The following is a 24,376-nucleotide window of genomic DNA, read 5'->3' on the forward strand; positions in this document are numbered from 1 at the left end:
TGTGGATTGTCTAGCCCTATCAATCAGTTCAGACTTTTGGTTCAAGTGGCTAGTGCATGAAGCTTAACATGGTATCAAAGCCCCAGGTCTCGAGTTCAAATCATGGTTTTCGCAATTAAGCCTAAAAATTATTGTTGCCCCCCTCTTTAGCCACCGCTGTGTTTCGGTGTGCTCTTCTTCTTTCACGTGTTGACTTTCTCTTCTCCCGTCACACATGAGTGGGGGTGTTGTGAAGTGTATATGTGGATTGTCTAGCCCTTTCAATCAGTTCGGACTTTTGGTTCAAGTGGCTAGTGCATGAAGCTTAACAATATTATGCATGAGATTGAAATATCTTGCAAGAACATAATAGATTTTTTTTCAAACACCACATATGGTGCAAAGTTAACAAGATGATCCCTCCATTCGTTCGATCACTCTGGTTGCGTGCGATTGTTAACCTTTCCGTGAGAATTGTTCAAAGCTGCTGAACTCTTATATTTGCAAGCATCCAGTCGCTTGCAACCATGGACCCCTGGTATGCATCATCCGGTCAGCCCCGTTGAAATGTTGTAGATCGTTCTTGTATCTACTCTCCGGACATCTAGCACAGAAGGGCACCTCCAACGGGGCGATGCATATTTATGTCCGTTTGCGTCGGGTACGGACACAAAAAACGTCCGCATGTCCGCATGCGTCTGCCCCTTCTCCAGCGGCAGAGACGCATTTATTTGACCGCATGCGTGATTAGAGAGGAGAGAGAGGGAAAGATTCTGTTTATGTGGCTAGAAATAAGCAAGCGCATGCGTGATTAAAGGAGGAGAGAGAGGGCTGCATACAGCCCAACCGGACACAAACGCATTCCTGACGCATATTTGGTCCACGTTTGCGTCAGGACGGATACTGCGGACGTTTTGCGTCGCTCCGCTGGAGGGCGTTTTTTATCCGCGCAGACGGAAACGGACCATTTGCGTCGGCCCGCTAGAGATGCCCGAACATCTGTCTTGTAAAAGCCTCCAGCGTGTCTAGCACGCTCTAGCGGTAGCAAGAGAGCTCATTAAATCCGTCTTTGCCTCAATTCCTTTATACTACATGTCAAACATTCTGTTTTCAAAAAAATTCTTATCCAAGCTTACTGCTATTATCCGGACTTTCTGGTGGACGGGAGTTAGAGAGGAGAACACGAGTCGAGCTCTTTGTTTGAAAGCTTGGAAGGACATATGCACTCCGAAAAGAGAAGGTGGCCTAGGTATCCGAAATTTTCAGGCTGTTAACCAGAGTCTTATTCTCACGGCTGCTTGGCGAATAGCTCAAAAACCAGATGATTTCCTTCATAGGGTTCTAAAGGCAAAATATTTTTATGATAGCTCAATTTGGCGTCCAAAGACCAATGTACCTAAATCAGCCTTCTGGACCTCTGTTTTGAAAATTCTACCTCTCCTCAAAGCCCATTCCTTCTATCAAATCACTCAAGGAAATATCTCTTTATGGAGTTCTCCTTGGTTCCAATCATGGGAAAATATTTATAATGATCTCATAATTCAACAGCTAGACTTTGTCTATCCGACGCTTGTCAAGGATCTTTGGACTCCTAATCGGAAAGCTTGGAATGTGCAGCTTATTGACTCTCTGTTCCAACAACCTACAGCTCAAATTATTAAGCAAACACCCATTATTAATTCTCAAGAGCAGGACATTCTATGCTGGACGCTAACCCCGAATGGAAAGTGCAATTCAAAAACTTCGTACTATGCATGCTTGCAGAGATTACAGGAACAGGGAGAGCCAAGGCCAAGGCAGGTTTCGCAGGCAACAACACAACTTCTAAATCAGGTTTGGAAGAACAAAACAATCTTGCCAAGGATTCAAGCTTTTGCTTGGCGTTTTCTTCGAAGAGCCCTTCCTACTGGAGCCAGGGCTGGTAAGTACTCAAAACACATTAGCAAACTTTGTTGCAGGTGTGGTCTGGAGGAGGACGATATTCATCTCTTTTTTACTTGCCATTTCGCAAAAGCAGCTTGGTTTATCTCTCCCTGGTTTATTCGATCTGATCAAGTCATACAAAATAACAGCTCTTTAACGCATATTATAATGAATTTGTTGAATATCAATCATCCTTATGCTTCTCTTCAGAACATTTTCACCTTTATGTGGTGCTTATGGAAGTCTAGAAATGATTGCCTCTTTGGCAGAAAAAAAGGAGAACCGTATCAAATAAATCTGAATGCACAAGCTATTCTGAACAATTTGGAACTTGTTGTTGCTTCTGATCCTCTCTTGCAGGTACAACCAAAGTCCCAAATCCCAACGGGGATATCAGCCATCCCTGTTCAAGGAGTAACACTCCAGTCCGATCTAGTCATTGCAGGTGCCAAGGTCTATTCAGATGCTTCTTGGAAATGCAAGAAAATCCCTGGAGGTGTAGGAGCAACAGGAATTGGTGTATTTCTGCAGTACATGGAGAACAGCCAGAACTTCAATGTCATGGTACAAGCTTCAACGCCACAAGCAACTTCTGTTCTCCAAGCTGAAGCTGATGCAATGCTCCTCGCAACAAAGCTAGCTGAATTACTCAACATAAACAGCCCAACTCTACTGACGGACAACCAGATCCTTGCGAAAGCGATGGCGAGTAGGAAACTGGATAACCCTCAACTGCATTGGAATGTAAGGGAAACGTTTGCGGAGATCCTCAACTCCATGTTGAAGACAAATTCGCAGGTGTTTCACATCAAAAGAGATCTAAATGGTGTCGCCCATAACTGTGCTCATCAGGTTCTTAGGCAATCCCTAGATGAACCTATATTTAGATGTGTTTGTTCAGCTCATTCTTCACCCTCCTGTCATGCAATCTCTATTCTACAAAATGTATCCTGGCAGGACTATGTAATACAAGCTGTACTCTGCACTTGAGCTGAATATGTGTTTGGCGCCCTCCGCGCCCTTTTTCAAAAAAAAAAAAAAAAAAAAAAAAAAAAAAAAAAGCCGACGCGCGCATCGGACGGGCGCAGCGGGTGGACTGGGCTGCGCTGCGCGGAGACCGACCGTCCTTCCCTCGGGCCCCACGTCACGGGCATATCTACCGCCCCCCGATGCCAGCCGGGTCCCACCGAGCAGTACGCCGCAAACGGAATGCGCCACACCTTATCGATGCGTTCCGCCGCGCACAGAGGATCCGAACCGCCCAACGCGCGCGTACCGGCTACGCTTCGGGGCAGGTGGCCGTTCCGCGGCGGGATCCCGTGCGCCCGCCCCGCACACCGAGCTGCGTCGCGAGTAGCGTCGTCTCTATTCCTGGATCTTGGATTCGACGCGACGCTGGGGTGTGTGCCTGGGGATGTACGGTAGGGCCTTTTTCTGGTTACGGTCCTCCCGCCTTGCAGCCTTTAACTTTGAGCGAGGTGTGCTGGCCAGTAGGGCCGTGCCACGTCGTGGGTTAACGACTGCTGCGTCGGCGAACGTGGCTGCGGTGGCGATCGATCGGCCAGTCTGTGACTGTAATCCTATTCTTCTCAACTGACGCCAACGGTCATTGACAGCAACTAGCAGAAAATTTGGGAGCATACATGTGCTCGAGTTCGAGTAGACAGATTTCTTGTTCAGCTGCGTGTGTGTGTTTTTTTTCGATAGTAATGTTCGGCCGTTTGTGTTCATCCCTTCGGTTCGGAAGCTGAGTGCACCACCTAGAGTACAAGTTTTTCTTTCTTTGGTTAGTTAGTTAGTTATTGTCAAACAACAAAATCCTTATATACTACGATGATCTAGCTAAGAAAGAGCAAAGAGATGCTTATTTTGCTCTGAATAGGAAAGTGTACAAAGATCAGTTTTCTGATTGCGATACTATCGAGGCCGCGTGGTACTTCGTTTCTATGTGCTTGGAAAATGAGAAATGGATTGTTTTTTGGTTCGACTGATCTCAACCGGAATGCGGGTAATATGGAGGAGGATTATACAGCTATTTAGGCGATGGATCTTGTTGTGCAAGGCCATGTGGAGGGTGAAGATAGAAGAATGGTGCGTCCAAGTGGAATGGAAGGCACGGGAGCTTCCCCAAGTAAGGTGGCAATGAAGAGGAGGAAAACGTACTGGGGTAAAGTCGATTGTCGATTGGCCTAGTTGCACGCGGTGAGCTCAAACTGAGAGCCAAGCAAAATAGGTAAATCATGAAGGAAAAAACTCCCAGGAAGAAAAGGTTGAGTTGACGGGATGGATTTTCTCTCTGGTCGTCAGTTGTGGAGAACAAAAAAACTCAAACTTTAAGCTCGCTTGCGTTTTGGCCTCTACAGTAGGTTTGTATGGGCGTGAGGATGATGTCTGTGAACGGTGTGTTTTGTTTCTTAATAAAATGGAACATAGCGGGAGCGTCTTTCATCTAATATTCTTGTTCAACACATTAAATAAAAGTATCAACAAGTGTTCATGTGCCCTCCGGTACTCTCACATGTTGTAATACTTTTATTTAAAAAAAGATGATTAAAGTTCAGAAAATAAAAGGTACAGATAAAATTAGGGAGGATTCTGATGAGACAAAAGAGAGGTGACGAAACATTCATTGTCCACATGAAAACTTTAACGAGGACAACATATTTAGTTGAAAAACATTCGAGCGCGTACATCACTTTCCAGTTGCACCCGTGAGTATAATATTATCAAAACATTGTCTAGCAAATTCAGGAGTCTTACACGTGTGCCCAAAAAATCTCATAGTGGAGCATGTGAAAACATGTCTAAATTGGACATACTCAATAATTTTGTTACTTGTAAGAAAAGAAGAATAAAGTTAAAAAATATAAATGAAATGATGGGACAAAAGAGAGGAGATGAATCATTCACTGCCATGTTGCCACTGACTTCGTCAACCTCAAGATATGCCGGCTCAGTCCCTCGGAGGTGCTCATAGGGGTAGGGTGTGCGTGCGTGCGTTCATAGGGGTGTTTGTACGTGCGTGTTTGTGAGCGTCTGCGTTGTACTGTGTTCTCAAAAAAATGTTGCCACAGAAAAACTTGGACGATGACAACATATTCCTGATGCAAGATAAAGCATTCAGGTCCGTCGCTTTCCAATCGCATTGTCCATGATTATTATTATATTTTCTTATCATATCCCATTTTAGCAAACTCAGGAGAATGACTTGTGTTGACCTTAGAAAAAAAATTCATGGTAGAGTGTGAAAATGCCATGCGTAAACTGAACACGTCAACTTCCCAAGATTATATATAAATTGTTGCAACGGCCGATGAGCTGCCGTTACGCGCTCCCTGGCCACAACATCTATCTTGCATCTGTGCAGGCTTAGAGCATCTCCAGCCGCGTCCCCAAACCGTCCCCCAAAGCAATTTGAAGTGCGTCGGACCAAAAAACGGTCCAGCCGCGCCCTCCAAAGCCCAATTTTATCCGGCGCCCCGATACGGTGTCCGGTGTCCGGCGCTCCGAGCCCGTTCCCGTCCCACAGGGGACGCTCCGGGCACGCCGGACATAACGAAAAGCGAAGCGACGCGGGCCCGATGCGTCAGCGGCTCTGAAGGCTAAAACCCGGTCGCCTACCTTTGGTCAAGCGACGTTAATGCCGTCTCTGTTTTCCCAGACGACGCAGGGACGCGTGTCGTCGTGCATGGCCGCGTGGCCGCCCGCGCCGACGTTATTGCGTGCAACCACCCGCTGCCGCCGCTGTACATTAAGACGCCATGCAGTTCGTCCCCCAATTTCTCACCGCTCCCAAACCTTCTCGTCGCCGCCGCCTCCCCCCTCCCAGATCTTCTCCTTGCCGCTCCAAAAATGTCGAGCTCGTCCTCCCGCAAGATCGCCGCGGCGAACGGCTTCGGCCGCGGCAGCCTAACCGTGGCGGAGGCGTGGGCGCTGTACCACGCCCGATATCCAGTCCCGCCGGACATGCGGCTGCCAAGCAGCGGCGGCTGGAAGATGGCCGTGAACGGCATTGGCGTCTCGCCGCCGCCGAAGCCGGGCACGGACCAATGGAGGGACGGCATCAAGGCCCGGCGGGCTCAACTCACCGCCGAGGAGCGGTTGGATCCGACGTGGGCGGCCAACAACAACGACAACTGGTGGAAGACGTACTTCAAGGCGAAGTACGACGTCGAGATGTACAGCACCCACGGGCTCGTCGGCGGGCCCAACAGCTGGAACAAGGACGGCCGCGCCCTATTCTGGGGCGTTCCGGGGCGCACCCTCGAGAACGTCATCCGCGGCATCCGCAATGGCGCTCCAAGGTTGGAGACGGTGGCGGGTTGGAGACGCCGTCGTCACCGCCACCGTCTCCTCGAGGAGGACCACCGCAATGGCAGCCGAGGAGGACGACATACTCATCCTCCTCGAACTCTTCTTCCTCAGGACTGGCCCGATCGACGCCGTCCTCGTCGTACCGCTCGGCGCCCTACAGCGTCCCCAAACGCGAGGTGAAGGAGGAGCCGGCGACGCCCGTCAACACGAGGAGTGGCGGCAGCGACAGCCGGCGGCAACAAGAGAGGTGCGGCGGCGCCCTCCTCATCCCGAAGCCGGAGGTGAAGGAGGAGCCGGAGGAAGCGGCGCAGGCGGCGCTGCTGGCGGAGTACGAGCGGCAGCAGCGGCTCATCGCCAGCAGCGACGACCCCGAGGACTGCCCAGGGCTGCGGGCGGCGTGCTTGGCGTCCATGAACGACAAGGACGCCTGGAGGGGCGACGTCGACATGGCGATCGCCATGTCAATCCGCGACTCCGGCAAGCCGCTCATGGACCTCACCGACGATGGTGAGGCAGGACCAAGCGGCTTGGTGAAGGATGAGCCCGTCGACGAGCGCGTCAAGCAGGAGGTCGTCACCGACACGTGTACAACTTCCAGCAGTACTACGACGCCTCCAGTCGCCGCAAGTACTTCTAGATTAGGTTTAGTTTAAATTTAGTCAAATTTCGTTCGAATCTATGTAAGTTTGGACGAATCTAATCAAATCTAGCTTAAGTTTAAAATTTCCGAAATTTTGTTTGGGGAACGCGACTGGGGAGCGACGTCCCTCAAACGCGGCACGAACTAAACACGTCCCCCAAGCACTCAATCCAGCGCGTTTTGGGGAACGGTTTGAGGGACGCGACTGGAGATGCTCTTAGGACTTTGCATTGTCTCCAAAATAGTCTCGCACATCTCGGGTAATTGATGTTTTCCGTTAGTAATCTTTGGCAATACAAGTTAAATTGTGGTGCAAATTTGTTTATGCCAAAGATAAACTATTAACAACAAAAGCAATATAAGTGGTGAAAAATACATACGTTGAGTTGGCACGTGAGTAAAGTAGCCAGGTATGGTAAACAAGCAACACACAAGTTGTCACTACCTTAAGTTTGTTTTTTGGGGGATTACTGTATCAAACAAGTTACCTCGTATAGTTACCTCGTCTGAGAGAGCCAGCGATTGGTGGATGGTTAGTGGAGTGGTTATACTTCTACCCCACCAAATTATAGGTCGTGTGTAAGGTAAACAACCAACATACTAGTGGACAGTATGGCAAACAAACAACACATGCAATGCAATTGAATGTCCTTGTGGTTAGACCTTCGGCTTGGTTTTTTCGAGATTAGTAAAACAACTTACATCGTAGGAGAGAGGGCCAACCATAAACTATTGAGTTTTTCTTGGATAAAGAAAATGTATTAATATCGCAAAGATATCAATTACACCTAGCCTCAGTCGGTGCTTTAATGGCAACACGGATGCACACAGCAAACAAAAAAAATTATAAAAAAAAAAAGTCTCGCTATAGTGATCTATTTCTTGTAGTAGCAGACCAAACGCAACCAACACAACACCAGAAATCCATCTTCTCCTAAAACGACGCATCTAAAAAGGGAACACTTCACAAGCGCCAACGCCGCCCTGGTCATAGATCATAGGTTTTCACCCTAGAAAAAGGTCCGCTCTCAAAACAATGCATTCAACAAGGCTATTGACATGCACAATCAATTAAGGTCACACCTTGGGTTTCCATCCTGAAGATCATACTCTGAACTTCTCCTGTTTTGCCGTCCCCACTTGCTAATGTCGTTGCTCCAAGTCACAAATCATCTAGCCAATCCCTCATCTCCACCAGGACTCGAACCACCATTATTAGTCCTCAGATCTCGGCTTTCATGCCATTCTCCACTACTGACATCACCAAGAAACTAAAGACATGTCCCATGATGAAAATAGACTGCAAAGCTTCGCATCACACCCTCTGAAACCAAACGGTCAAAAAAACATGGTTGCACGCGACCGAATTCCATCTGATCCTGCAATCTCTAGCATGAGTCGCCCAGTGGGGTTTGCCGGCGAAGCCTTTCAGGATATGACACTTCGTCCAGATCAACGTACACATGCGTCAAGCAGATCTTCGTCTTGGCTTGAGAGGGACCCTATGACCGCCTCCTTTATTTAAATCGAGCCAGTAGACCCCACGCCACCCGCCGATAGCCTGAAGGCTGCTCCCAAGTGAAATAACGAGACAAGCAAAGACGATGCCTTCGACAAGGTAATGACGCCAAGCGACGACGCCATCGTCTGCCCAGACCGAAGTCAAGGCTCAGTTTTCACCGGCTGCCATGGCACCCCAAACTCGTCGGCGAGACCACCTAGTCGACCACCTCCAGTGGAGAAGGAGGTCACCACTCACCACCACCATGCAAGGGGAAGTTTCCCCTAGCGTCCTCGTGTCGCGAGCATGGACCGGGAAGTCTTGTGCGAGCCGCTGTCAAGGACGACACGAAGCAGCAAGCAGCATGGTTGCGGCCCATCTAGGCCTAGATCGGGCATGGACCACCTGACATAGGCATCCCAAATGGGCCTGCCGAAGATGGTACCCGGGGTTTACTGGAGGCCCAATACCCGAAGAATAAGAAGATTCGGGAGCCCAAGATTTACTAAGGAAAGATAGAGTTGTAATAGGAAGTGTTGTTTGTAATCTGGCGGGATGAGTTAGAAACCGTCCCGGACTCTGTAAACTTGTATAGCACGAATCCCTCGGCTTCACCTCATATATAAGGGGGAGTCGAGGGACAAAAGAATCGACCGAATCATTGTCTGCAAACCCTAGTTTTCACAATCGTCGAGTACTTTTCGGCTGAAACCTTCGAGATCTACTTACCCTCTACTTCTAACTAAACCCTAGCCTACAATCCATAGGCATTGACAAGTTAATCCCTTGTCAATTGGCGCCGTCTGTGGGAATTAGAGGCGTAAGGAGCTGATCTCGATGGCACGCTCAAGATCTTCGACATCGTCAACCGCAAGCAACACAATGGATCGAGGTAAACAGATCGCTACTGGTCTTGTCGATTTTGTTCCTCACCCACCCTCCCGTTTGGATGCATATGCGTATCTGGCGGAGCCCATGGAGATGACGTTCGGAAGGTTCCACTTTCGCGTCGAGAAGGAAGGATCGTATCGTGTCGAAATTCCGATTTCGTCGGGATCATCAGTGGCCGATTCCGATTTTTCAAGCTATGCATCGTCAAACGAGTCAGGAGAAGAAGAAACCTCGGCGACACGCTACGTCAGTATCAGAGCAAGAGAGAAACTCGCCAAGATCTTCAACGACATATCGTTTAAGTCATCTGCGGACTCGTATATAAGCGATGGCTCAAGCGATGTCGACAGTCATGACTTCATCGACAAATCTCTCACAGTGGGCAAGGTCTTCATCAATCTCAACGATGATGTCACCAAACCCAACATAGATCTGAGTACAAGGTATCATCAGATTTACGCCATTGAAGGTCAAGAGGAGACATCTGAGGCTTTCGACAGTTTGGGAAATCCATACGTCGATCCCTCCAATCTGCGACAGGGCTTGGGCAACAAATACGTCGGGCCAGAGCCGCGAGATAGAGTTCAACTTTCACAAGCAGCGTGGGACAGAGCTGCGAGAGCTATGAACGGCACAGAACCAATGGCTACCACAGCCACACCAGAAGAATTGCAAGCATATCAATATAGGCTCGCACGAGCTGCCAGGGAATTGGAAAAACAGACAGCTGAGTTGAACAGGAGAGAAAGGAGGCAGCTTACGCATCCAAGCAGGAGAAGGGCAGATCTAAGTCGACAATCTAGAACTACGGGTGATAGCCATCGGGAGGCGCGGAACAGAGCAAGATCAAGGCTGCAACACATACCCGAGGCAGAAAGAGAACACTTAGTTCAAAACCTCGACATGTCCTTTATGTCGATAGATACAAGAGGAAACATCATCCCTAAGACACCAGAGGCTGGGTATATGGCGACACATGCTTTTATCCTTGCATCTAAACCACCTCCGGGTGACCCAATGGAAAAACTTTAAAATATGGCGGTAGCGAGTTGGAGCTATGGGGACAGCGTTTATATCAACGCCTCCCGAAGGAGTGGCAAGGCAAAATAGTCCGCGACCCGCAGCAGCAATGGCAAAGACTCGAAGGGCCAAGTGGAGCAAGAGACACAAGAGCACAAGCAAGAGTCGACGGAGCGCGGCAAAGCGAAGGGATCATCGGCAATCCCCGAACTTAACGACGAAGATATGTGCGGCTTACCATGCTTCACGAGGAGAGTCCGAAAACGCGAGTCCCCTCAGGATTCAAGTTACCCGATAATTTCAAGAAATTCGACGGCCTTCAAGATCCAGAGGATTGGCTAGTCGACTATCTGGAGACGGTGAAGCTGACAGGAGGAACTAGGGCAACAGCCATGCAAAGCATCCAGGTGCACCTGAGTGGTGCCGCACGATCATGGATAAAGAAACTCGCTCCAGGATCCATCGACACTGGGAAAGTTTCGAGGACGTGTTCGTCAAGAACTTCAGATCCACGTGCAAAAAACCCGCATCGTTAGAGGAGTTGAGAGCGTGTCGACAAAAGCCGATGAGCCAATGAGAAAGTACATCCAGAGGTGGAATATCATCAAAAACTCGGCAGAAAACATATCCGACGAGAGAGCAATAGATGCGTTTGTCGCAGAGTCGGCGTGGAGACTTTGTCGAGGATTTGGGAAGGACCAATCCAAGGACGGTATCCGCGTTGATGGAGATAGCAAATAAATGGGCAGATGGAGAAGACGCTGTCCACAACAAACGACACAGTCGCCGAGAGGAGGACCGTGGTCGAAACTATCAACCGAGGCGAAGATTTCCTCGGACGTACCAGAACTACGACGCCCAGGACAAATTTCGGCAGGTTTTCGGACGAATACAGGAGGCAACAGAGATGATTACCGGAGAAGCGGTGAACAGCGAGGTGATAATAGGGATGATTCACGCAACGAGGCAAAATAGTGGGCCGAGGTTTCCAAGACCTTTCGTGTCCCCCGAGGAAATGCTGAACGGACCGTGCAGATGCACTTCTTCCTCGACAAAGAACGGGAAAAGACAGTCGGGGCACTGCAGAGAAAGGCTGTCGAAATTTTCAGTGCAATGTTCGAGATACGCAGAAAATGCTCACGCTCGAGCAGCACAGAGAAACCCTCGGGAGCCTAGGAGCGAGGTTCATCTACCGCCACCTCCCGCGATTACAGAGGACAATCGACACCAGCTAAGAATAGCGGCAAGCTTTGCACCACCACCCTATGTTGATCCTAACTCCAACGGAGCGGTGTTGATGATTCGAAGGGAAGGCCGTCCAATAGAGCTCAAAAAGTAATCTCACGACAGGTGTTTATGGCAGAGAAAATGCCTCCACCAACAGTTGAGTACCTTAATTGGTCAGGACAAGATATCGGCTTCACAATAGCAGATCATCCGCAGCAAGTTCCTCGACCAGGGCGAAGGTCGCACTTATTACGCCGATTATCGCGAGATTTGATGTCTCTAGAGTGTTCTGAGTCGGCTGCAGAAGATTGAACCTCATGTATGCTTATACTTTTAGTAAGATGAACATATCCTTAGCAAACTTGAAACCAACAGACACAAGATTCCACGGCATCACACCAGAGAAACCAAGTTATCCATTGGGAAAAATCAATCTCGATGTTCAATTCGGGACCCGAGAAAATTATAGAATCGAGAAGCTCGAATTTGAAGTCGTGGATTTTCCATCACAATACCACGCTCTGTTGGGACGACCAGCATATGCTAGATTTATGGCAGTACCACACTATACATACCTGTTGTGGAGGTTGCCCGGACCAAGAGGACCAATCACGGTCAAGGGAAGCTTTGCCTTAGCCGATAAGTGCGACAAGGATTTTCACAAAGTTGGCAGAAACTTTCGGGATGCAAGCCGAGTACTTGGCGTCAAAAAGCATGACTGATTACGACGCATCGCCGTACGCCGGAAGGGCAAATAAAGAATCAACTTTCAACACAGAGAAAAATTCTAAGGAGGTGCAGATTCACCCGACAGATCCAAAAAGACGACATCTATCGCAAAACGATATGGATATCGCATAGGAAAGCGCGCTCGTCAAGTTCCTCCGTGAGAACTGGAAAATCTTTGCATGGTGTCCAGGTGACATGCCAGAGTACCCAGGGAACTTGCCGAGCACCACCTAAATTTGGATCCAACAAATAAAACCAATCGAGACAACCTTTGCGGCGATTTTCGGAACCAAACCGCAAAGCCATGCTTTCGAAATAAATCGACTCGAAGAAGCTGGTTTTATCAGAGAAATATCTACGAAGCCACATGGGTAGCTAACCCGGTGATGGTGCCGAAGAAAAACACGACAGTCCTTCGCATGTGCGTCGACTTTACGTGTCTCAATAAACATTGTCCTAAGGATCACTTTCCCTCCCAAGGATCGATCAAATTATCGACTCCACGGCAGGTTGCGAACGTCTTTCCTTCTTGGATGCATACTCTGGGTATCACCAGAGCCGATGAAAAGAAGATCATGAAGCCAACACAGCTATTATAACACCAGACGCCGTGATTTGCTACAAAACAATGCCCTTTGGTCTAAAAATGCGGGAGCAACATATCGAAGGATGATGCGAAGTGTTTAGCAACACAGATCGGGAAAAACGTGCAAGTATACATCGATGATGTCGTCATAACATCAAAAAAGGGGACAACGTTGATCGAGGATCTCAAAGAAACTTTTGACAACCTCGACAAATTCTGCCTCAAACCGAACCCGACGAAGTGTTCTTTTGGCGTCCCAGCAGGAGAACTTCGGGGTTTCTAGTTTCGGCAAGAGGGATTGAAGCAAATCCCGACAAAATACAAGCCATAGTAACAATGAGAAAGCCAACAAAGTTGAAAGAAATACAGCAGCTAATCGGGCGAGTCGCAGCTTTGAGCAGGTTCGTCGCCGAGTTAGGAGAAAAAGCGTTACCATTTTATGCGCCGATAAAACAAGGAGATAAATTCCGGTGGAACGAAGAGGCCGACAGAGCTTTCGAGGATCTGAAGCGATAAATCGCGACACCACCCATCCTGGTGGCTCCAAAGGAAAAGGAACCTCTCTGCTATATATTGCAGCCACGCCCCAAGTGGTTAGCACGGTATTAGTTGTCGAAAGAGAAGAAGAAGGGAAAATCCATGGAGGCGGCGGCGTATACTTCGTGGAGCGAAGTCTTGTCACCTTCAAAACAAAGGTACCCTCGCACCAAAAACTAGCATATGGAGTGTTCACGACAGCACGAAAATTGCGCCACTATTTTTCGGCACACCCGATCATAGTGGTCAATGAAGCTCCCTTATCAAATATACTGAATAACCCAGAAGCTACGGGTCGTGTCTCCCTTTGGGGAATAGAACTTTCCCCTCGGGACATCACGTATGAAAAAGAAAAGCAATAAAGTCGCAAATACTGCCAGACTTCATCGCAGAATGGATGGAGTTGCAAAATACAGGACCTCCAGATTTATCGAGAACTTGGACCATGAACTTTGATGGGTCCAAGAGACTAGAAGGAGCTGGCGCAGGAGTAGTACTCATATCACCTGAAGGCGACAAATTAAAGTACATCCTCCGGATGACGTTCCTTAACGCATCTAACAATGAAGCAGAATATGAGGCTCTCATACACGGGATGAAGATGGCAAAAGCCTGCGGAGCAACTCGATTAAAAATCTTTGGCGACTCACAGTTGGTGGCTCAGCAAGTTATGAACCAATGTGATGCAATCAATGATAGCATGATGGCATACAAGGAGGTGTACAACGAGCTTGAGAAGTTATTCGATGGATGCGAAGTAAATCATATTAGCAGGTTGAGCAATGACGAAGCCGACGTTCTTGCAAACATCGGGTCACAGTGCCTTCCAATCCCGCCAGGTGTATTCTGGGACGAGATAACAGAGACATCCCCAAAGCCAACTAAGACAAAAAAGAAGGAGAAGAAACCCTCGGGGGCTGCCAAGGAAAAGCAAGAGGACGAAGAAGAAGATCAGGACTTGGTCATGGTGATACAGATACCGTGGATGCAGCCGTACATATCATACATCATGAGGAAAGAAATACCCGATGATCCAGTTGAAGCAAGGCGAGTAATTCGACGCTCCAAAGCTTTTACGGTGGTCAAGGGAGAATTGTATAAGCGAAGTATTTCAGGCGTCTTGCAAAGGTGCATTACACCCGAAGAAGGAAGAATAATCTGAAGGATGTACACGAAGGAATATGTGGCCACCACGCAAGTAGTCGAGCTATCGCAGCCAAGGTTTTTCGGGCAGGATTCTCTTTGGTTGACAGCAATCGAGGACGCCAAGGACATAGTAAGAACTTGCGACGCATGTCAAAGGTTCGCCGCAAAACCTCACTCTCAATGCAGAGCTAGCACCAATACCATTGTCTTGGCCCTTTGCTCAATGGGGACTTGATATGGTGGGTAAGTTACACAAATCCTGGCCAGGGAGGAAAGGAGTACATGCTAGTAGTGTCGATAAGTTTACAAAGTGGATAGAAGCGAAGCCGATAAATTCACCAGATGGAGCATCCGCAGAAAATTCGTAAAAGGCCTCGTCTTCAGATTTGGAGTGCCCCACAGCATCGTCACTGCACAACGGCAGCAACTTCACATCCCATGAATTCAAAGATTATTGCGAAGAAGTGGGTATTAAGCTGAACTTTGCGTCAGTCGCACATCTCAAACCAATGGGCAAGTCGAGAAAGCCAATGGCATCATCTGCAATGGTATTAAAGAAACGCTTGTTAGGACCACTGGAAAAAGCTCGACATACCTGGCCGGAAAGAACTACCAAGCGTGTTGTGGAGCATCCGAACAACACCAAACACAGCAACGCAGGAAACTCCGTTTTTCCTGGTTCATGGAGCAGAGGCAGTACTACCAATCGAGATAGAGCACAACTCTCCACGTGTCTCTGAATATGATGAAGAAACGTCGAGAAGAGCGCTAGAAGATGACGTCGATGCACTTGATGAAGCTCGAGATGAAGTATTATCTCGGGTAACTAAATATCAGCAGGACTTGAAAAATTACCACAGCCGACGATTGCGGCCAAGATCTTTTCAGGTGGGAGACCTAGTCCTTCGACTCACGCAAAAAAGTCATGAAAAACTCGAGTCACCGTGGCTTGGCCCTTACATCGTCACGGAAGTAATCGGAGGAGGAGCATACAGAATAAAGGACAAGAAGACAGGGGTGGAGGAGCCAAACCCCTGGAACGTGGCGCAACTTAGGCGTTTTTACGCCTAGAGTCAAAATATAGTCTTTGTAAAGCTTCAATGTACTGAAACGCCCGCGAGTTTTCAGACGCACTCTTTTCCTTTTTCGGGGCACCGAGTGGGGCCGGAGAAGGTTTTTAATGAGGCGGGCTCGCGGTGCTGCAATATAATAAAGATAGTGACAATATAACTTCTCTTCTTTATCGACATGACCAAAGTCTTCGCTCCGACGAATTTCAACATAGTTCATCGACAAAAAAAAAAAAAAAAAAACCTTGCCTTGGTATTCAGATACCTCGTGAGTAAACAAAAATGCAAAATAGTACTCAATAAAAACTCGGGGGATCATATTCGCCCTAAAAATATAAATGCCTTGGTTCAAAACCTCGCAAACATACAAATATAGTAAAGAGTCACCGAAACACTCGGGGGCTAAACAAACAGAGAAATATAATGATTGCTTTACAATATAGTCATGGATTACAAAGAAGAAATATCTACAAGAAGAAAATAACTAGTCTTGATTCAATATGTCATCAAGAGTAATTCTGTTTTCCTCAGGAGCGGCACCAAGGAAATCGGCATAATGGCCATCGGCAAAAAAGTCGGCATCCATCCGAAGCAGGTCCTCAATCATTTCTTCGGCTATAGGCGTAACCTTTGTGTTAATCCTGTCAATACCAACTCTCCGACGTTTTACCTTTTGATGAACCCTCTCGACAACCTGGGTAAGGTCAAGCTTCGAGTGGCAGATCTGGAGCATGATAAGAGCAAATCTGGCGCCAGCTACCAATTGGGCTTTGACAAAATCATGGATACTGCGCGCATCCTTGAACCTTTCCATCAATTCAGGAAGAGTTTTTGGTTGGGCGTTCCGAGGAAACATGGAGTTATAAACCATGGACAAGGACTTGGTACAGAAGTCAAGGAAATCGCGAGTTTGAGAGGCGCGATCTTGAAATCTGACAATTTGGCGGGTCCTCTCCGGGGTAGCCCAAAACAAAGAACCATGGTCCAGGGAAAGATTAACAAGGAGGGTTGTCCTAGCATTTACCCTCTCTTCTTCGGCAGCAGCATCAGTAAAGGCACCTATCAAAACAAAGAAGTGGAAACCTTTAAAAGACAGTAGCATGAAGATGGAAGATATCAGAGGATGAAACAGACATACCCGACATATCTGCACTGGCTTCATTCATTAATTCGAGCATGAAATTTTCTCGAATAGTCGCCTTTTCAGCCTCGGAAGCAGCAATTTCCTTAGCAGCTACGGCCTCGCGAGCTTGTTGAAGAGCAATTTTTTCGGCTTCAGATGACTTACGAGATTGCTCCATCATCACAAGTGTTTGCTTCTTCGCATACTGAAGTTGTTGCCGAAGTTCATCCAGTTCTTGCGACAAGGTATCGTCAACAGGAGCGGTATCACCAAAAGCTTTCCTCGCGCGGGAAGAAGAAGGCGAAACATTGGAAGGAGCGAGAAGATGGAGTATAGTTATCAAATATCAACTGAAAAATAAACAAGACAACATCAAATCACAAGCAAAGATAGAAGTCTTCATTAATCTCTTGGAATAATTACAAGGGCATTACAGTGGAGTTAAGAAAGTACGTGTCGCCAAATGACTACTTTGGCGACAGAAGCAAAAGAAACGGAAAGAAAAACAGAGGCATGCAACTAGACCTCCGGCCTCGAGGAGCTAGGAGTTGAAGCTGGCTTGATCCCCAGATACGCCAAGATCTTCTTCGTGTTGGGCTTGGCCGCCTTGATCAGCGACCTCCATCTTGACTGCTCTATCCGATCGGTGTCGCCAACCTTCATCCAATCAAGCGTCTGTTGGCTGTCGGCAACCAGGGCAACAGTACTCTCGACAAAGAACCTTCATATTCTCCCGACGCATCTTCAATCCCAGGTCTTCCGAAGCATTAAACATCTTGGCAAGGTTAAGGAAAGTTGCGGGTTCTTCTTTCTTCGGAAAGAAATAAGGGAACAACGCTGACAATCCTGCATTAGCATTTGCCACGCCTTCACGAATTTCGCGCCCGTGAAACTCCAGAAGAGAAAGTGCGTCAAGGAGAGGATCGTTGACAGGATTATCCAGATCAAAATCCTGGTTTGTTTGGGCTGCCACACGAGACAAGACATCAGTCAAACAATCAAGAAACAGGAAGTGCAGTAAAATAAAAGGGATTGATAATATTACTCAGAGTACGTCGACTTTGCGACTTCAAACGCTTGAGGATTCCTTCGTCACGAGAAGCTTGTGCAGCTTTGAGCTCATCCAAGGCAGTTGTCGCATCCTCAAGTTTCTTCTGCAGTTCCTCGACACCAGCAGCTTTCGCCTTAGCTTCATCAGCTTCGACCTTGGCTTTGCTAGCAGCGAGTTCGGCTTTCTTGCGAGCCGCCTCACTTTGCTCAAGTTTTTGAGCCAGTGCGTCGGCGCGTTCGTTAGCCTCTGCAAATTTCCCTGTCGAGATATGGAAAAAAGAGAGAAGAAAGATCAAAAAATCGCGGCAAGCAACAGGAGTGACAAATTAAGGAAAAACGACAAGTATGACAGTCGTTACCTTCGGCTCTATTAGCATATTCACGGTACCCAATAAATTGGGAACCGATGCGGAGAAGATCCTTGATCATAGGCTGTTCAACGTGAACACAGTAAGAGAAACATCGGCATAAAAAAAAAAAAAAGAGAGATGTGAAGAAATAAAATAAAGAAAATATAGATGTCGACAAACTTACATCATCTAGGAGCGGGGGCGACGAACTGCCCAACTGAGGGGCAGGATCAACAATCTTTTCAACCCGTGCCCTTTTTGGTGAAGGGGCACGGGGCTCGAAGGAGTAGATGTATCAACATTTTGTTGAGGAGGCGACGATTCCTCCCCTTCAACCGGTTTTTCGAAATTACTAAAGTATGTGACGTGCTCGTTCGAGCAGCCACATCTAAAGTTGGAGTTTCTTCATCATCACTGTGACAAAATAGTGGCAGCATAAAAAGCAAGGCAAAATAAAATTCTTCAAATAAAAAAGGAAAAGAGCAAGGAACCTACGAGCTGATGATACTCTCGATGTATGGATCATAAGCTGCTTTTCGAGGTGCAGGAGCAGTTTCTTCGGGTTTCGAGGTCCCGGAATCTTCGGCATTGCTCCTTTTCCTTTTGCTCTTCGGAGAAACAGCAGGAGGAGGAGATTGTGCTGATGTTGTATCTTCAGAGGCAGCATCTTTCTCAGTAGATCCCGCAGATTTTCGAGAATCTGCGGGTTCATTCACAAAAGAGGGGGTCTCCTGGTTGACATCATCGACAACGGCTCTTTCTTCGACCTCTCCATCCTCAGGAAGAGGAGGAAGGGAAGCCATAGTAGGATGATTCTACAAAGAAATAGTGACAAAAGAGAACAAGTGAGATACCACTGCAAATAAGATACGAGGAACAGTTCAAAACAAGATAAAACTTCGAGAAGACAAAATACCTCGGGAAGAGGATTGGAAGCGCTGTATGGTTCCACTCGACAGGAGGAGGGAATAGGATCCTTCTTGCCTAATCGAGAAATTCTTCGAACCAATTTTTCCAAGTCCTTTACAGAAAGATCCTTTGGAGATTCTGTTGGCGTCATTTTCACCAGAATACGTCCAAAGGGGATTTTTGCGAGCCTGAAGAGGCTGCACTCTAATCCTAAGGAAGTAGGCAGATAATTTGAACACCAGATAGCTCTTTGCCTCGAGTGTTTTGAAGATGACGGATACGAGCCATGAGCGCCTCGTCGCTTTTTTCTCTTCTTGAGAAGCTTCGGCATCCCAGGAACGGCGACGCTGAATCCACGGCACTTCCGTCGAAAGGAACTATGTTGTGCTCCACGAATTGGCGCTTTCTTCGTGGATGTAGAGCCACTTTTTGCGCCATCCTTGGACAGAATCAGGAAACTTGACGTCGAAATAATCGACATCAGTCCGAACACAGATAACAACGCCACCTATGTTATAAGTGACGTTGTGGGAACCATTACGGCGGAGGCAGAAAATGCGCTTCCACAGAGCCCAATTGGGAGTGATTCCGAGGAAGCATTCGCAAAGTGTGATAAAAATAGAAATGTGAAGGATGGAATTGGGAGTCAACTGGTGCAGTTGAATCCCATAAACAAAAAGAAGGCCGCGGAGGAAATCGTGGATTGGGGTTGAAAGGCCGCGGATCAGGTGATCAACAAAACTAACCCGATACTCCATTGGAGGCTTGGGGTAGCTTTCTTCGCTAGGAAAGCGGATGGCGTCCTCCTTCGTCATGAGGCCGAGCCTCTTCAGCGTGTTGATGTCTTGATTGGAGATTTTGGATCTCTCCCACTCAAAATCCTCGGCGGCCATCTTGGATTCCGGCGTCTTGTGGCGAGTCGACGCGTGCGCGGTGGCATCAACGGCGGTGGGCGAGCAATGTATGTGCGTACGGAAGATTGGAGAGAGTTGGGCGCGAGGGAAGTTTTGCGAAAAGGAGCAGTGTAAGCGGCGCAAGCGAGGGATGAACGAAGGTTGAAGAAGGGTTTATATAAGATTCGGGTGAAGCGGTGTGCCGTTGGATGAAGAAATCGTGTGGTGAGGATGGATCTTCTAGACACAAGGGCAAAAGAGTATTTTCTTGAAATAGGCGTTACCGTACGTGCGCCAGGAAAAGCGGAGGACGTGTGTCCACTACTTGCACGACGTGTCAACGTAGTCGAAGCAATGGACCCACAGGGCAGAAAAATCACGATTATTCGAGGAGGATGAAGTAAATTTGATTAAGGGAAGTATGTCGACAAGAAAAACGGCGACAGAAAGAATTATTCAATACCTCGGGAACCTTTGGTCAAATACAAGTTTTTGCCCAAATGCTCGGGGGCTACTTCAGAAAAAAGTAAATTTTCGAGTATGATAAATATAGAAATTGCGGGAGCCTACAACCAAGCACAAGTCCTTGGCTGTAGCCTCGGGGGCTACTCCCATCGAGAACGCTGTTCGCGCACCCGAGAGATAAAAAAAAGAAGAGAAAAAAGAAGAAGAGAGAGAAGAAGAAAGAGATCATATTGGGAAGTAATGAAAATATAGCGACAAGGTGGACTAAAATGTTGAGCCTACAACCAAGCACAAGTTCTTGGTTGTAGCCTCGGGGGCTACTCCCATCGGGAACGCTGTTCGCGTGCCCGATGAAATTAACAAAAATAGAAAAACAAGAGAGTATATTTCGAGTTATAATTAACTCTACATATACTCCCATCGGGAGAACAATATAAGTCATATATGACTCGATAAAATGTGCCATTCCAACAGCCGGAAAAGCACTCGACAATATATTCTCAGAACGCCGAAGTTGCGATCAATTTCTGAATGCCGCAAATTTGCGAAGATAAGACCCAGATCCGTTCTGGGCGTGGCATCGCCAAAGACTGCGCTCTGCTACTTTTATCCGTATCAACAGATACGAAGAAAAATCCTAACGGACGCGTTAGGTACCCGATAAATTTGACTGGGACTCGACGTAATGGTAAGACCTTAAGCGGCACTGTCGACGTTTACACCAGTATCCCGAGATCATGTCCGGGGACGTGATTTTGAAGTAGGTTTTTGCGGATTGCCACTAGAGCAGTTAACTAGTACCTGATCCGTCAGATGAACTAGCCCCAATTACCAGTATCCCTGTACAATATAGAATTTTATGTGAAGAAATATAAAAGGTTAAAGCTTTCGAGTAAAAATAAACAATGGAGATTTTCCCTGACTCTACGATTCAAGCAAAATCTCGGGGGCTACTGACATAGGCATCCCAAATGGGCCTGCCGAAGATGGTACCCGGGGTTTACTGGAGGCCCAATACCCGAAGAATAAGAAGATTCGGGAGCCCAAGATTTACTAAGGAAAGATAGAGTTGTAATAGGAAGTGTTGTTTGTAATCTGGCGGGATGAGTTAGAAACCGTCCCGGACTCTGTAAACTTGTATAGCACGAATCCCTCGGCTTCACCTCATATATAAGGGGGAGTCGAGGGACAAAAGAATCGACCGAATCATTGTCTGCAAACCCTAGTTTTCACAATCGTCGAGTACTTTTCGGCTGAAACCTTCGAGATCTACTTACCCTCTACTTCTAACTAAACCCTAGCCTACAATCCATAGGCATTGACAAGTTAATCCCTTGTCACCACCACCGCTGCCTGTTGCCGTCGATCGTCAAGGGTCATCGAATTCCTCCGGCCGTCGCCAGCCACGACACCACTGTCAAAACAGCCCGATGCAGGCGTCGCCGCGAACACATGATTCGCTCCCCCGTGATACGTCCAATTTGCATCACTATTTTATATCATAATTTGCTGTTATTCATTGATATATTTCATATTTGTACATAATGCTTATGTTATTTCATCTATTTTGCATGTTTCATGATTATTTGGGGATTGCGCACCGGAGCCAGGATTCTGCTGGAAAAAGCACCGTCAGAACGCAATATTTCGGAAGATCAACAGTTGAAGGAAATTATACGAAAATTCCTATTTTTCCAGATGACGAAGGGAGCCAGAAGGGGGAGCTGAGGAGGGCCGCCATGGGGCCCCCTCACAGGCCGGCGCGGGCCCTGCCCTGGCCGCGCCGCCCTATGAGGAGGGGGCCCACAGCCCCCTCTCGCCTCCTTTTCTTCGCACACGCCTTCGCCCCGAAAACCTAAGCCAGAGGGGTACGTCGAACAGAGCCACAGCCGCCTCTGCGGGGCGGAGAACACCAGAGAGAAAAGAGCTCTCCGGCGGGCAGGAATCCGCCGGGGAAATTCCCTCCCGGAGGGGGAAATCGACGCCATCGTCACCGTCATCGAGCTGGACATCATCTCCATCACCATCACCATCATCTTCATCATCATCACCGCCGTCTCCACCGCTGCACCTCGTCACCGCTGTAGCAATTTGGGTTTGATCTTGATTGTTTGATAGGGAAAACTCTCCCGGTGTTGATTTCTACTTGTTATTGATGCTATTGAGTGAAACCGTTGAACCAAGGTTTATGTTCAGATTGTTATTCATTATCATATCACCTCTGATCATGTTCCATATGATGTCTCGTGATTAGTTCGTTTAGTTCTTGAGGACATGGGTGAAGTCTAAATGCTAGTAGTGAACTATGGTTGAGTAATATTCAATGTTATGATATTTAAGTTGTGGTGTTATTCTTCTAGTGGTGTCGTGTGAACGTCGACTACACGACACTTCACCTTTATGGGCCTAGGGGAATGCATCTTGTACTCGTTTGCCAATTGCGGGGTTGCCGGAGTGACAGAAACCTGAGCCCCCATTGGTATATCGATGCAGGAGGGATCGCAGGATCTCAGAGTTTAAGGCTGTGGTTAGATTTATCTTAATTACTTTCTTGTAGTTGCGGATGCTTGCAAGGGGTATAATCACAAGTATGTATTAGTCCTAGGAAGGGCAGTACATTAGCATAGGTTCACCCACACAACACTTATCAAAACAATGAAGATTAATTAGCCGTATGTAGCGAAAGCACTAGACTAAAATCCCGTGTGTCCTCAAGAACGTTTGGTCATTATAAGTAAACAAACCGGCTTGTCCTTTGTGCTAAAAAGGATTGGGCCACTCGCTGCAATTGTTACTCTCGCACTTTACTTACTCGTACTTTATTCATCTGTTACATTAAAACCCCCTGAATACTTGTCTGTGAGCATTTACAGTGAATCCTTCATCGAAACTGCTTGTCAACACCTTCTGCTCCTCGTTGGGATCGACATTCTTACTTATCGAAGATACTACGATACACCCCCTATACTTGTGGGTCATCAAGACTATTTTCTGGCGCCGTTGCCGGGGTGACAGAAACCTGAGCCCCCATTGGTATATCGATGCAGGAGGGATCGCAGGATCTCAGAGTTTAAGGCTGTGGTTAGATTTATCTTAATTACTTTCTTGTAGTTGTGGATGCTTGCAAGGGGTATAATCACAAGTATGTATTAGTCCTAGGAAGGGCAGTACATTAGCATAGGTTCACCCACACAACACTTATCAAAACAATGAAGATTAATTAGCCGTATGTAGCGAAAGCACTAGACTAAAATCCCGTGTGTCCTCAAGAACGTTTGGTCATTATAAGTAAACAAACCGGCTTGTCCTTTGTGATAAAAAGGATTGGGCCACTCACTGCAATTGTTACTCTCGCACTTTACTTACTCGTACTTTATTCATCTGTTACATTAAAACCCCCTGAATACTTGTCTGTGAGCATTTACAGTGAATCCTTCATCGAAACTGCTTGTCAACACCTTCTGCTCCTCGTTGGGATCGACATTCTTATTTATCGAAGATACTACGATACACCCCCTATATTTGTGGGTCATCAAGACTATTTTCTGGCGCCGTTGCCGGGGACTGAAGCGCTATTGGTAAGTGCAATTGGTAAGGAAAACCTTTACTGCTTGTGCTGATTTTATTTTTGCCTGCTGCTATAAGTCATTATGGAGAGATCTTCTCTTCAATTTTTATTTGGGAAATCTACTACTACTGCAACGGTAGTGGATGAGGCGCCAGGTGAGGAAGTAATACCATATAAAATACCTATGAAAATTATTGAACGTGTTATGGATAACCGCTATGAAGGGGATGAAACTGTCCATCCTGGTGATCATTTACTGTTTTTACATGAATTATGCGGGTTATTCAAATGTGCAGGTATTGCTATGGATGAAGTTAGAAAGAAACTATTCTCTATATCGCTGTCTGGTAAAGCAGCGCACTGGTATAAATTGCTGAAGAATAGGGATTCTATTGATTGGGAGGACATTGTGCCTTTATTTTATTCCAAATTCTATCCTCCAAGTGAAATTCACA

The sequence above is a fragment of the Lolium perenne genome, chromosome 4 (assembly GCF_019359855.2).
Source record: "Lolium perenne isolate Kyuss_39 chromosome 4, Kyuss_2.0, whole genome shotgun sequence".
Taxonomy (NCBI): domain Eukaryota; kingdom Viridiplantae; phylum Streptophyta; class Magnoliopsida; order Poales; family Poaceae; genus Lolium; species Lolium perenne.